Below are 12,160 nucleotides of genomic sequence, written 5' to 3'. Positions count from 1 at the left end.
AGACGTGTCAACCAGGACGCCCCTCCACACCCAGAGCCTTGAGCATTTCTGGACGGGATCTCATCAATCCCCGGGCTTTGCCACTGTGGAGTTGTTTGACTACATCATTGACTTCCGCCCGGAAATCGACGCCAATCCCCGTCATCCTCCAGCTCTGCCTCTAACATAGAGGGCTATTAGTCGGATTCAGGAGTTCCTCAAAATGCTCCTTCCCCGCCCTATTACCTCCTCAGTTGAGGTCAACAGTGTCCCATCCTTACTGTACACAGCTTGGATGGTTCCCCTTCCCCCTCCTGAGGTGGCGAACAGTTTTCCAGAAACACCTTGGTGCCGACCGAAAGTCCTTCTCCATGTCTTCTCTGAACTCCTCCCGCACCCGCTGCTTTGCCTCTTTCACGGCAGAGGCTGCAGCCCTTCGGTACCCTGCAACTGCCTCCGGAGTCCTCTGGGATAACATATCTTGGAAAGACTCCTTCTTCAGTCGGACGGCTTCCCTGACCACCGGTGTCCACCACGGTGTCCATGGGTTACCGCCCCTTGAGGCACCTAAGACCCTAAGACCACAGCTCCTCGCCGCAGCTTCAGCAATGGAAACTTTGAACATTGTCCACTTGGGTTCAATGCCCCCAGCCTCCACATGGATGCACGAAAAGCTACGCCCGGAGGTGCGAGTTGAAAGTCCGTTGGCAGGGGCCTCCTCCAGACGTTCCCAATTTACCCGCACTACACGTTTGGGCTTACCAGGTCTGTCCAGAGTCTTCCCCACCCCTGACCCAACTCACCAGCAGATGGTGATCGGTTGACAGCTCTGCCCCTCTCTTCACCCGAGTGTCCAAAACATACGACCTCAGATCAGATGAAACGATTATAAAATCGATCATTGACCTTGGCCTAGGGTGCTCTGGTACCAGGTACACTTATGAGCATCCCTATGTTCGAACATGGTGTTCGTTATAGACAATCCATGACTAGCACAGAAGTCCAACAACAAACAACCACTCTGGTTTAGATCAGGGAGGCCGTTCCTCCCAATCCGCCTCTCCAGGTGTCTCCATCATTGCCCGGTGTGCGTTGAAGTCCCCCAGCAGAACAATGGAGTCCCCACTGGCGCCCCATGCAGGACTCCACTCAAGGTCTCCAAGAAGGCCGAATACTCCGAACTCCTGTTTGGTGCATATGCACAAACAACAGTCAGAGTTTTCCCCCACAACCCGCAGGCGTAGGGAGGCGACCCTCTGCGTCCACCCGGGTAAACTCCAACGCCGCCGCTCAGCCGGGGGCTTGTTAGTATCCCCACACCCGCCCGGCGCGCACACCCTGAGCAACTCCGGAGAAGGAAAGAGTCCAACCCCTATCCAGGGAGTACAGTTCCAGAACCGAGACTGTGCGTAGAGGTAAGCCCCACCAGATCTAACCGGTAGCGCTCCACCTCCCGCACCAGTTCCGGCTCCTTCCCCACAGAGAGGTGACGTTCCACGTCCCCAGAGCCAGCGTCTGCTGCCCGGGTCTGGTCCGTCGAGGCCCCTGACCTTCACTGCCACCCATGTGGCAGCGCACCCGACCCCAGCGGTTCCTCCCACAGGTGGTGGGCCCATGGGCTGGAGAGATGGGAGCCACGTAGCTTGTTCGGGCTGTGCCCGGCCGGGCTCCGTGGCAAACCCGGCCACCAGGCGCTCGCCGACGAGCCCGCCGTCTGGGCTTGGCTCCAGACGGGGGCCCCGGGCTTCCTCCGGGCAGGGTCACTCCATTTCTACCTTGTTTTTCCATTGGGGTTTTTGAACCATTCTTTGTCTGGCCCCTCACCTGAGACCACTTTGCCTTGGGAGACCCTACCAGGAGCACAAAGCTCCAGACAACACAGCCCTCAGGTTCACAGAGACACACAAACCTCTCCACCACGATAAGGTGATGGTTCACGGAGAATATTATTTTTAATATTTTTTTAAAATATTTCCCTGCTTTTTTCACGCCTACTACACTAACCTTTTCTCAGAGTCTCTCTCTTTTTCCAAAGTGACAGATAAAATCTCTTACTTTTGACCTAAACAGGTTTTTCTTTATGTGAATGTATACATTTTTAAATGGTTTCTTAACAAATGTCCTTGGTAACTTTGGCCCAAAGTAATCTGTGATAAACAGTATACTATGTTTCATCTGATTATTTATTATCGTCAAATTAATCCAGCAATTATGTTTTTTAGTTCTCGATCGAATTTAAGAAGTATAAGCTCAGATCAATGAGGCATGTGGGCCTTAAATAACAAATAGACAATGTATTATTCATAAGAATTTAAGTTAATAAAAACATCTAAAACAAAGAATAAATGTATTATTTTAATTTGTATATGAGTATTAATGGAACGGTCATTTTGTCAGTCATGACAGACTGAGAAAGTAATTTGTCCCCAGGGCCATACAACTCTACAATGCTTCACTAAAGAGAAGAGGAGAGAGAGACTTCTCTGCATAGTCTGTCTGCCTCTCCTCCCTCTCCACCACTTCCACTACCTCCTACAATAACAGTTATGTACTGACTGTCCACTGGCCCACTGTTTACTGTTTACACTGTTTACTGGCTATATTAGCCCATATATGCACAATCCCTCCCTCCCTCCTCCCGCCAGCCTGGACTGAGGTCTAACATAACTTAATACATGAACAATGGCTGTAACCCTATTACTTCAAACCTCTAATATTGACTTTTGATCTCTTGTCCATATTTAATGCTGGTCTCTAGACTTTATCCTTGCACTATTGGACCTATTTGCACTACCACCATGACACACACTCTCATACTGAATCACAGGGTCAGTCCCTGCCCTATCACTGCAAGCGTATCATGCTTATACATCCCTTAGTACATTCATGTGGATTTTTTTAATTGATTTAGTATTTTTTATTTCATTGTCCATGCTATTCATGTGGAGTTGCTTTTTTTATGATCCTGTTAGTGATGTATGTGTATGTTGTGTGTGATGTCTTTAAGCTACTGGAACCTTGAATTTCCCCTTGGGGATCAATAAAGTATCTATCTATCTATCTATCTATCTATCTAACCTACAAAAATAGATTGTGCCTTTTGTCTGTCAATGCGTGAACATGTTTACATTTAGGCTATTTCAATAGATTTTTTCAGTCAGTTAAGCCAAATAATTGGGTGACAAAAAGCATGTATATAGACAATTAATTTTACATATAGACTATTAATTTTACAGGCTAACAAATACAGTGTGGGTAAACTCTTAATTTGAAAAACAATGAATGCATATCCTGCCAATCAGATTTAGCACCACCCACAGGGGGAAATCGGAATATCAAGTGGTTTTTCTGATTTCCGTGCAAGAACGGGAAAACCAAAAATCAAGTCATAATTTCGTTTTTTCGTTTTTCTAAAAAAACGGAAAAACGGAAAAGGGAGTTGTTTTCTCGTTTTTTCGATTTCATATGTGACAGCAAAAACAAATGAACGAACGGTACCTGGACCGTCAATGAACCGACTCACTCCTGCTTTTTTTCTTTTACTTCAGTCGTGCCGTTTGTCAGTACCCGATCCGTTCCACCTGCACAATCCGTTCTGCGCATGTGCAAGATGACACGTATGCCATGACGTAGGCGCAGATGATAATGCTGCGTTCATGCCACCTCGAAGTAACAGGCACCGCCCCACTGGTTACGTTGTTTCTGCAGCTAGATTCAGTCTGGTTACGTTGTTTCTGCAGCTAGATTCAGTCTAAAATAACGTTAAGTCAAACTTAATGGGAAAAGCAGGCTACAGCTAAATTAAGACATTACAGTAATAACAATAAAGACAAGTATTGAGTGATTGTATTTTGAATGAGCACAAGTAAAGTAGAACTGACGTAACAGCTGTTATATATGTTAACGTTTATTTTCAAGTTTTATTTTGAGGGTCTTTTAAAGTTTACATGCTGTCTCTGCTAGCGGTTAGCCGAATTAGCTGTTAGCTAAACTAACGTTAGCTTAACTGTGGAGGCTAACGGCAGACCGCTGCAATCAGCTAGCGGTTAGCCAAATTAACCGTTAGCTAAACTAACGTTAGCTTCCCGGTGGAGGCTAACGGCAGACCGCTATCATCACCTAGCGGTCCGCCGAATTAGCTATTAGCTAACTAACGTTAGCTGGAGGCTAGCGTGTGAACATCTTGCGCATGCGCAGAACGGATCGTGCAGGTGGAAGCGGTGCCGTTATTCCAAGGTGGTGGTGGAATGAACGCAGCATTATCATCTGCGCCTACGTCATGGCATACGTGTCATCTTGCACATGCGCAGAACGGATTGTGCAGGTGGAACGGATCGGGTACTGACACCGTTGTGTGAAGCTGGTATTCTTCTGCTACTGTGTGTGTAGTAATCTAGCTCATTAGCGCCTCCACTGGAGTGGTGGTGGTAGAACCAATCAGGAAATGAGCTACCTAGACCCATAGACAGGATGCCTAGACCGCGCACCACGCTAATGAACGAGACCGAATGTAACCGTGCAACCGGCCGGCCCGCTCGAGTCTAATGTAACCGTGCAACCGGCCGGCCCGCTCGAATCTAATGTAACCGTGCAACCGGCCGGCCCGCTTGAGTCTAATGTAACCGTGCAACCGGCCGGCCCGCTCGAGTCTAGCTAATGTAATCAAGCGGTGTCTTGGTTCTCGGCAAGTTTGAGTTATTAACCAAGCCTTGTTTCTGGTGCATCTTAGAGGATGGTGTTCATGGCAATTCACACATTATTGATGGGGAAGTACAGTACATCACATACAAATACACGTCATGTTATTTTGGTAGTTATGTTAAGTTAAATGTTAGAGAAGTGAATGTTGCTACGTGGTAGGTAGGCTGTCACGAGGAGACTGCGCACCAGGCTACTGAATGAGACCGTAAAGACCATAACCGAGGGTACTGCATGAGTCTATATTCAAACGGGTGTCTAGGTTCTCAGCAAGTTTAAGTTATCAACCGATCTCAGAAGCCTTTATTTCTCGTGCATCTTAGATAATTGTGTACATACAAATTCATAGACTACATTATCGATGGATATCACATACAAATGCACGTCATGTTATCTTAGTAGTTATGATAAGTTAAATGTTTGTTTACGTGATAGGTAGGCTGTCACCAGGAGACCGTGCACCAGGCTACTGAACGAGACCGTAACCGTGCCTAATGCATGAGTCTGTGTAATCACGGGTGTCTAGGTTCTCGGCAAGTTTGAGTTACTGATAGCACAAGCCTTTATGTCTCGGGCGTTCATGGAAATTCATAGGCTACATTACCAAGGGGAAAGTATTATATCACATACAAATACACGTAATGTTATCTTGGTAGTTATGTTAAGTTAAATGTTAGAAGTGAATGTTGCTACATGGCAGTTAGATTGTCATGAGGAGACCGCCCACCAGGCTACCGAATGTAACCGTGGCCAGTGCGTGAGTCTAGTGTCGGTCAGTATGAGTGTGTAAATAATATGTCGAGACCGAATGTAACCGCAACCGCTCGACTCTTCCTCGGTGTCTTGGTTCCTGGCGGGGGAACGCGATCACCCCCCCCCCCCGCCGCCGAGGCCACGCAAACCGGTGACCGAATCTATTAACTCGGTAGGCCAGCCAACGACCGTCCGGTTGAACCGACTCACATAAAAAAGAGTCGGTTGTCCCATCACTACGGACAGCATTGTCAGCATCTTCAATTCTGTCATGTACCAAAATAGGCAGGAACCGCAATAGCCACCTGTTTTGGGCTGCATGGCGTCCAAGCCTTTTTCCTTTGTTTGGAATAGCATTTGGCTTGTTGCTGCTTTCACCTGGAATTAATTTGAGTCTGTCATTTAGTGACTCGTAACTGAACCACTTCTCTTCTTTAATTAAGCACTGCAAACACATTGCCTGGTCATAGTCCACAACACCCTCGAACAAGTTATGTGCTAAACAGGGCGGCAGCCCAGGCTGACACACGTGGAAATGTGAGTGTTTGTTGAAAACACTGTTGCCTTTAATGCCCTGATGCATGGTCACTTCAGGGTGACTCTCCAACAACTGCACAGACTCATTATAATCAGCAGGATCTCTATGAGTGAAAACTGTGAGAGGGTTAGACAGAAACACATCTTTTGTGACTAGACAGTATCTACAGAAATACTGAGCAAAACAGAGAATTTTCTGTAAACCCACCAATCATGTGGGAGCCCAGATTATCTGCCATTATGCATGCAACAGTACCTCTGTATATCTTATTCTCAAAAGATATATATCATTGTAGCCAAGTGTGACTTCAACAGGCTGAACATAGTTAAAGTGCGTCTTGTAATACTGCAGACATCGATGGTGTGTATATAAAGGACCACTTGCATGTAAGGCCTCGTGGATAGGGCTCCGCTCATATACACTCTTCCCCAGACATGATAATGTTTCTGTTGGAACACCATACTGTTCAAGTTCTTGAGCTAGCACATCCATTGTATACTTCTGTTGAATATCCTGAAGAGTTTTCATTTCATTTGCTATCTCTGTAATTGTGGAGGCTGGGACTAAATACTTTGCCTGCAAACCCAAATAAAACAGAGCTAGATTTTCCGTTTAACATCTGCATATTCTCTGCTGCAAAAACTGCACAGACACACTCCGGTTCCAAGTTTGTCTGATCCCTGTGTCTGGGTGTGTTCGTGACATGTGAACAGCAAGGCAGTTGAATGAGGAAAACCTTCTTCCACAATCTTTATGGCCACATGATAAAAGAACATTATTAAGATGTCTGTGTAATCTGCAGAGCTTCGGGTATTCTGTCAATGAGACACATTTAAATTCACAGACATTACAAGCCAACATGACGGCACTCGTTAACTGGCATCAGCCCAATTAGCCAAAACAGACGGCTAATGGCTAAGTTATCATTTGTGTATCATGTCCGAATAGGTGGATCGACTGAGGCTGGGGCTATGATAGCTTTATCATTTGTGTATCATGACCGAATATGTGGATCGACTGAGGCTGGGGATATGGTAACTTTAGCCTGTTGTCTCGCTAACTGGTGTTGCTGGTTAGCTACTAATGGCGCATTGTGCTTATCCGGTAATGGTAACGGTAACGTTTAAGACAGGTTAACACAGACTGGACAACTCTTTCTTTTTAAACTATACCGAACTATATATATATAAGAAAATATAATTTGTACCACAGAAGTGCAATAAAGGTTTCCCCAACTCCGAAGATGAAACTTGAAAGGTAAATGTCCGTTGATGACCCCTTCTTCATTCAGACGTTAGCACGTACGGCGCTTCATGCTCCCACAATGCAATGCATCCTTAAAAAATATGGTTAAAACTCCTATAAAAAAAATATTACGGAAAATTCCTTCACATTAACACGGTACATTGTACCATATATTTACGGACTTTTCTTACAGTGTGCCTGTGGACCTGTACCTGGGCCCAGCCTGCACTTGATGAGACCTGGCTGAATTTGAATGTCCAATGTCTGAAAATTAGCACATGTAAATTATTAACAATCATTTTGTAACCACCTTCATGTTATAATTATGCAAGAAAAATTATGCAAGAAATGAGTAGATTCAAGTGATGGATACCAGTGAACGTTTTGCTAGATCCAGCAGACTCAATCTGGATGGACTTTGTCACCTTTGTTGGTGGAATGGGAAAGGAGGGCGCCTTGATAATGGCACCTAGACAGATGCAGTATATACAATAAATGGAAGTACCAGTCATAAAAATAATGGGCCTCATTCACCAACCGTTCTTACGAAGAAATGTGTTCTTAAACCCTTCTTACGAACTTTTTACGAAGATTCTGGCATTCACTAATGTTTTCTTAACTTGGATTTGTTCTTAGCTAAGAACAAAATCTACGAACACTGAAAAGCACTCTTACGCACATTTGAGTGATGACAATTTGTTCCAAATGATTGCTTACTGCATTTTATTTAATTCTACAGTCGTTTACAATGATAGTATTGTACTGTAATGTATTTCTGATCATTTGTTGAAAAAAATATCATAGAATGCAAAAAAACACTAACACTGCAATTTACATCAGGAATTAAAGGAATATTTCACCGCTGGAAAGCTGAATATATCTTTAAATTGGGTCACTTATGTAGTAGAAATGTGAATTTTTTTTTTAAATTGGTGCCTTCTAGGCCGAGAAAAGACAGAAAATGTGTTTTGGTCTTATATGGATGAAAAACACCAAATCCCAGAATGCACCTGCTTCGTTGCTTTGAGTCCACTCCCAAGCCACGCCTACCGCTTCACAGACAGACCGAGGCATTCAACTCAACTCAAGCGTGTTTTATTTCAACCATATACATGAAACAACGTTTCATCGTAACTCAACGACATTATATATAAAACAACATACGAAACAGGCTACATTTAGTACACACACTTTATAGGCTCCGTAAAGTTCAGCTAACGCATACTAGCATTAGCGCTTGGTGGGCTGTAAACACCGAGCATAAACACAGCCGTGAATTAGCGTGCAATGTAGAATGGTCGGCATTTAACAGTCACAAACTCCACCAGCAGTTAGCAGTTAAATGGATACAAATCACCACATTTCTGCGCCACTCTGTGTTAACACAGCCCACCTCTTTTACCTGGCGACAGAGCATCTCTAGCTCGGAGGGCTAGCAGGCCTGGTAGCTGGACAGTCCAGTACACTATTCAGGCATGTTTCCACAACAACAAAAACACAGCAGTCTCTCAACTCACGTTGGGAGTTTCGTTGAAGTTGGATGTAGTCCAGTTTGTGGTCTAAATGAGCGGACACTTGCAAGCAGGATCCGTTAAGTTTAGCTAACGCATACTAGCATTGGTGTAGCTAAACACGGAGTATAAACACAGGCGTGAATTAGCGTGGAATGTCGAATGGTCGGCATTTAACAGTCACAAGCTCCACCAGCAGTTAGCAGTAGCTAGTTGGATTTTATTTCTACACCAGTCCGTTTAACACAGCCCACCTCCACGGGCCGGCGAGAGCAGCCTGGTAGCTGGATAGTCCCGGTTCCGGTACACTGTTGTTCAGGCATGTTTCCACAACAACAAAAACACAGCAGTCACTGAAATCACGTTGGGAGTTTCGTTGAAGGAGGATGTAGTCCAGCTTGTTGTTTAATGAGCAGACACTTGCAAGCAGGATGGATGGGACAGGTGGACAGCTACGTAGCTTTCCACCTAGCCGATGAGGATGTCCCCTAGCCGGCTAGCGGGCATTGAGCAACACCGCTGGTCTCCGCGTACGAAGCGCGCTCACGTAGTGTGTCGAGTATTGCGTCTGTAATAACGTTTCCTACATATTCTCCGATCTGTACCGATGTATCCCGTTGGTACACACGTCCGGTAGTTTGAATGCAGATAATTGTTGTAAATGTTTTCTGCTGAAAACCGAGAGCCTGTTTAGCGAAGATTCAAGATGGCTGACAGTCGTTTTCCCGGAATGACCCCGGCCAGACTCGGCAGTCCAACCCCTGTGGGCGTGTTGAAAACATACGGAAGTAGATCCTACTACTGGCTGTAGTCCTTGCCTCTGGCCCAAAAATCTTCCGATGACGCAAAAATCGTCATTTTACGTCATCGGAAGATTTTTTCCAGGCCCCAAATGCAGAGATCTCTCGTCTCAGGGGGACATGAGGGAGGGAGTCACGGTCATTCAGAAATACTATCGGGTTTCTACTGATACAAAGCTGAATGCTAAATCGGTGAAGTATCCCTTTAAACTGATTAAATCTTGCGTTATTTGGTGATTGATCGCTATTTTCGTCCTAACTGTACTTAAGTAAATTTTTCACGTATCTGTACTTTACTTAAGTAGACTCAATAGTGCATAGCCTACTTTTGACTTTTACTTTGTTACATTTTGCAGCAATTATCTATACTTTCTACAATGTTCCGTTACATTTTCTGATCAGTTTCCCCCCTGCCAAAACGTCTTCCTGACCGTCACACGTTTGTCTCACCAGTAAAGTTTGGTTGCCCTAGATACTGTATGGGGCACCGCTGATCCAAGCCGGCTCCGGTGCTCCAGAGCCCGGGCGCAGCGCCGCTGACCCTCGGTAATACAGCCCCCGGTAAAAGTGAAAATGAAAACGTTTGTTTTTATTATTCCCGTTTTTAAATCAAAGTTGCTATATCTATTTCTCTCCACAGTGTCGTTTACTCCTCTGCCAGGCTGCTTAAGACGCGTTCATATCTTATTTATTTGGCTGGATCTCTTCACATCTCCCCATTTGAGCTGCTTCACACACTTTATTTGCTTACTTGCATGGTTAAAGAAAATAAAATACATCCATGAATAAAACCAACCGCATTCCGATTCTAACAACACATTTCCGTTTTATGCTGGTTAGGATAGGAACTTTTTTTAAAAGCCAGGCCTTGTTTGTGGTAGTGGACACCTTCTACTTTTACTAAAGTAAATATGTCTCTGGTTATTTGTACTTTTATTTAAGTACTGAGATTCAGTACTTCCTCCACCGCGGCTCCGACAATCTCCGAAAACCTGTCTCCCAGGAGGTGCACAGGAAGTGTCATGTCCTTATATGGGAATTTGCAGGGCGTTTTCTTATGCTAATTAGGAACAACTGGCACGCGCTTTCAGTTACGAAGACGTGTGATTCATCAATCCTAAGAACACAGATGTGAACAATTCTGCTGTTTAAGAACGCGTCATGAATCCGGCGTAGACTTTTCTTAGGAACCTTCTTAAGAACATATTTAAGAGAAAACTTAGGAAGATATTGGTGAATGAGGCCCAATGAGCATTAACTTTGTAATCTTTTGCAAAACATTGCAATTCTATAAGAACTAGATAGGTGTGCAATGTTAACAGCTTGGAAAACCACTACCAGTCACGTTTTCTTCTTCCTCCAAATCGTCAGATTCAGTAATTGTACAAATTAACATTTTAAAACATCAATTATTAGTTTTTAAAAAAGTGACCTAAAACTTGAGGGCCCCATATAAATTCAGTGTATAGACTTTGATTCTCAAGACAGATTCAACAATTATCATAAAAGCATACCAAGAACATAGTCATCAAACTTGTGTTTGGTCTTTTTCCTCCTTCCTCTTACTTCCTAATTTTCCTGCTCTTCCTCCTCGACATAGCTTGTCATGTCATCGCATTCACAAATGTTTACTGTAAGGTTAAAGACACAGACACTACAATTACAATAAAAATGACCATACTACTAGCATTTTGACTAAGGGTGCTCATCCGCTACAGTTTCCAGCAATCGGACCAAAAAATTCTGATTGGAGCACACCTTATTTTGACTTGGTTTTTGTAATTTGGCTACCTTACAATTCTTATTTTGTCAAAGACTAATGAACCTTATTAGATAATTTACAAAAACTTACCAGAAGTAATTTTACGCTTCACCAAGGTGAATGTCATCCAGTCATCCTGAGGGGGGTGTTGATTGAGGAAAGCTGCCTTTTCCCCTTTTTTTGGCCATCTAATAGTTTTGTTGTCGAGATCAATCCAGTTGTCTGGGGCAGTTCCCTCCACTTCCTTGCCATGCTCCACCCACACAGCCCTGGCATACATGATCTGGTAAGTAAAAGCACATTCATAAAGTGTCATGTTTCCACACTACTTATCTGTGAAACTGCTACAAACAAAACACAAATTCCACCAGAAATTAATCGGAAATCAAATTTGGCTGAGAAATTACTCACAAAAGATAATTTAAAGTAATTTTTGTGTAATAAAAATCAAAATTTTACTGAGCATTCAACCCAACACCCTCCTCGCCGGCGCGCCCCACACCGCACCATTGTGAGTCAGTTATGACAAAATAGTGAATGGTATATCTACATAGAGGTTAATTAAGATAAAACTGCCAACCTTTAAATTCTGTGTTCTATACCATGGAGGAGAGGTATGAGGACAGAACCACCATTTTCATGAGGGAGGCAGGCCACCTTGCGGAACAGATCAGTTTCAAGCAGTTGTTTTTTTTTAAACCCAGCCTTGTCGATTTGTTGTGTACACTATATTTAGCAGTTTTGAGCTGCATGGCTTTTCAAACAACGCTGATGTGTAACGCTGGTGCAGGACATCGCATAACACAATCCCATCCCCTCTTCTCTGATAAAAGCAAATCTTTCATCTCGCAAGAGAAAATGACTGTCCTTTTCT

General features: G+C 44.1%; 1 long non-coding RNA gene across 1 annotated transcript; it reads right to left on the bottom strand.

Annotated features, from left to right (window-relative positions):
• Positions 1 to 11,059: 11,059 nt before the first annotated feature.
• Positions 11,060 to 11,936, bottom strand: LOC120563464. The gene is made up of 3 exons (XR_005639963.1): positions 11,867 to 11,936; positions 11,377 to 11,569; positions 11,060 to 11,155 (listed from the first exon to the last, which is right to left on the bottom strand). It is a non-coding gene; the product is annotated as an uncharacterized LOC120563464 (long non-coding RNA).
• Between the last annotated feature and the right edge of the window lie 224 nt (positions 11,937 to 12,160).

Source organism: Perca fluviatilis, chromosome 8 (genome assembly GCF_010015445.1).
Source record: "Perca fluviatilis chromosome 8, GENO_Pfluv_1.0, whole genome shotgun sequence".
Taxonomy (NCBI): Eukaryota; Metazoa; Chordata; class Actinopteri; order Perciformes; family Percidae; genus Perca; species Perca fluviatilis.
The sequence above is the reverse complement of the archived record's forward strand: the minus strand, read 5'-3'. Positions and strand labels throughout refer to the sequence as shown.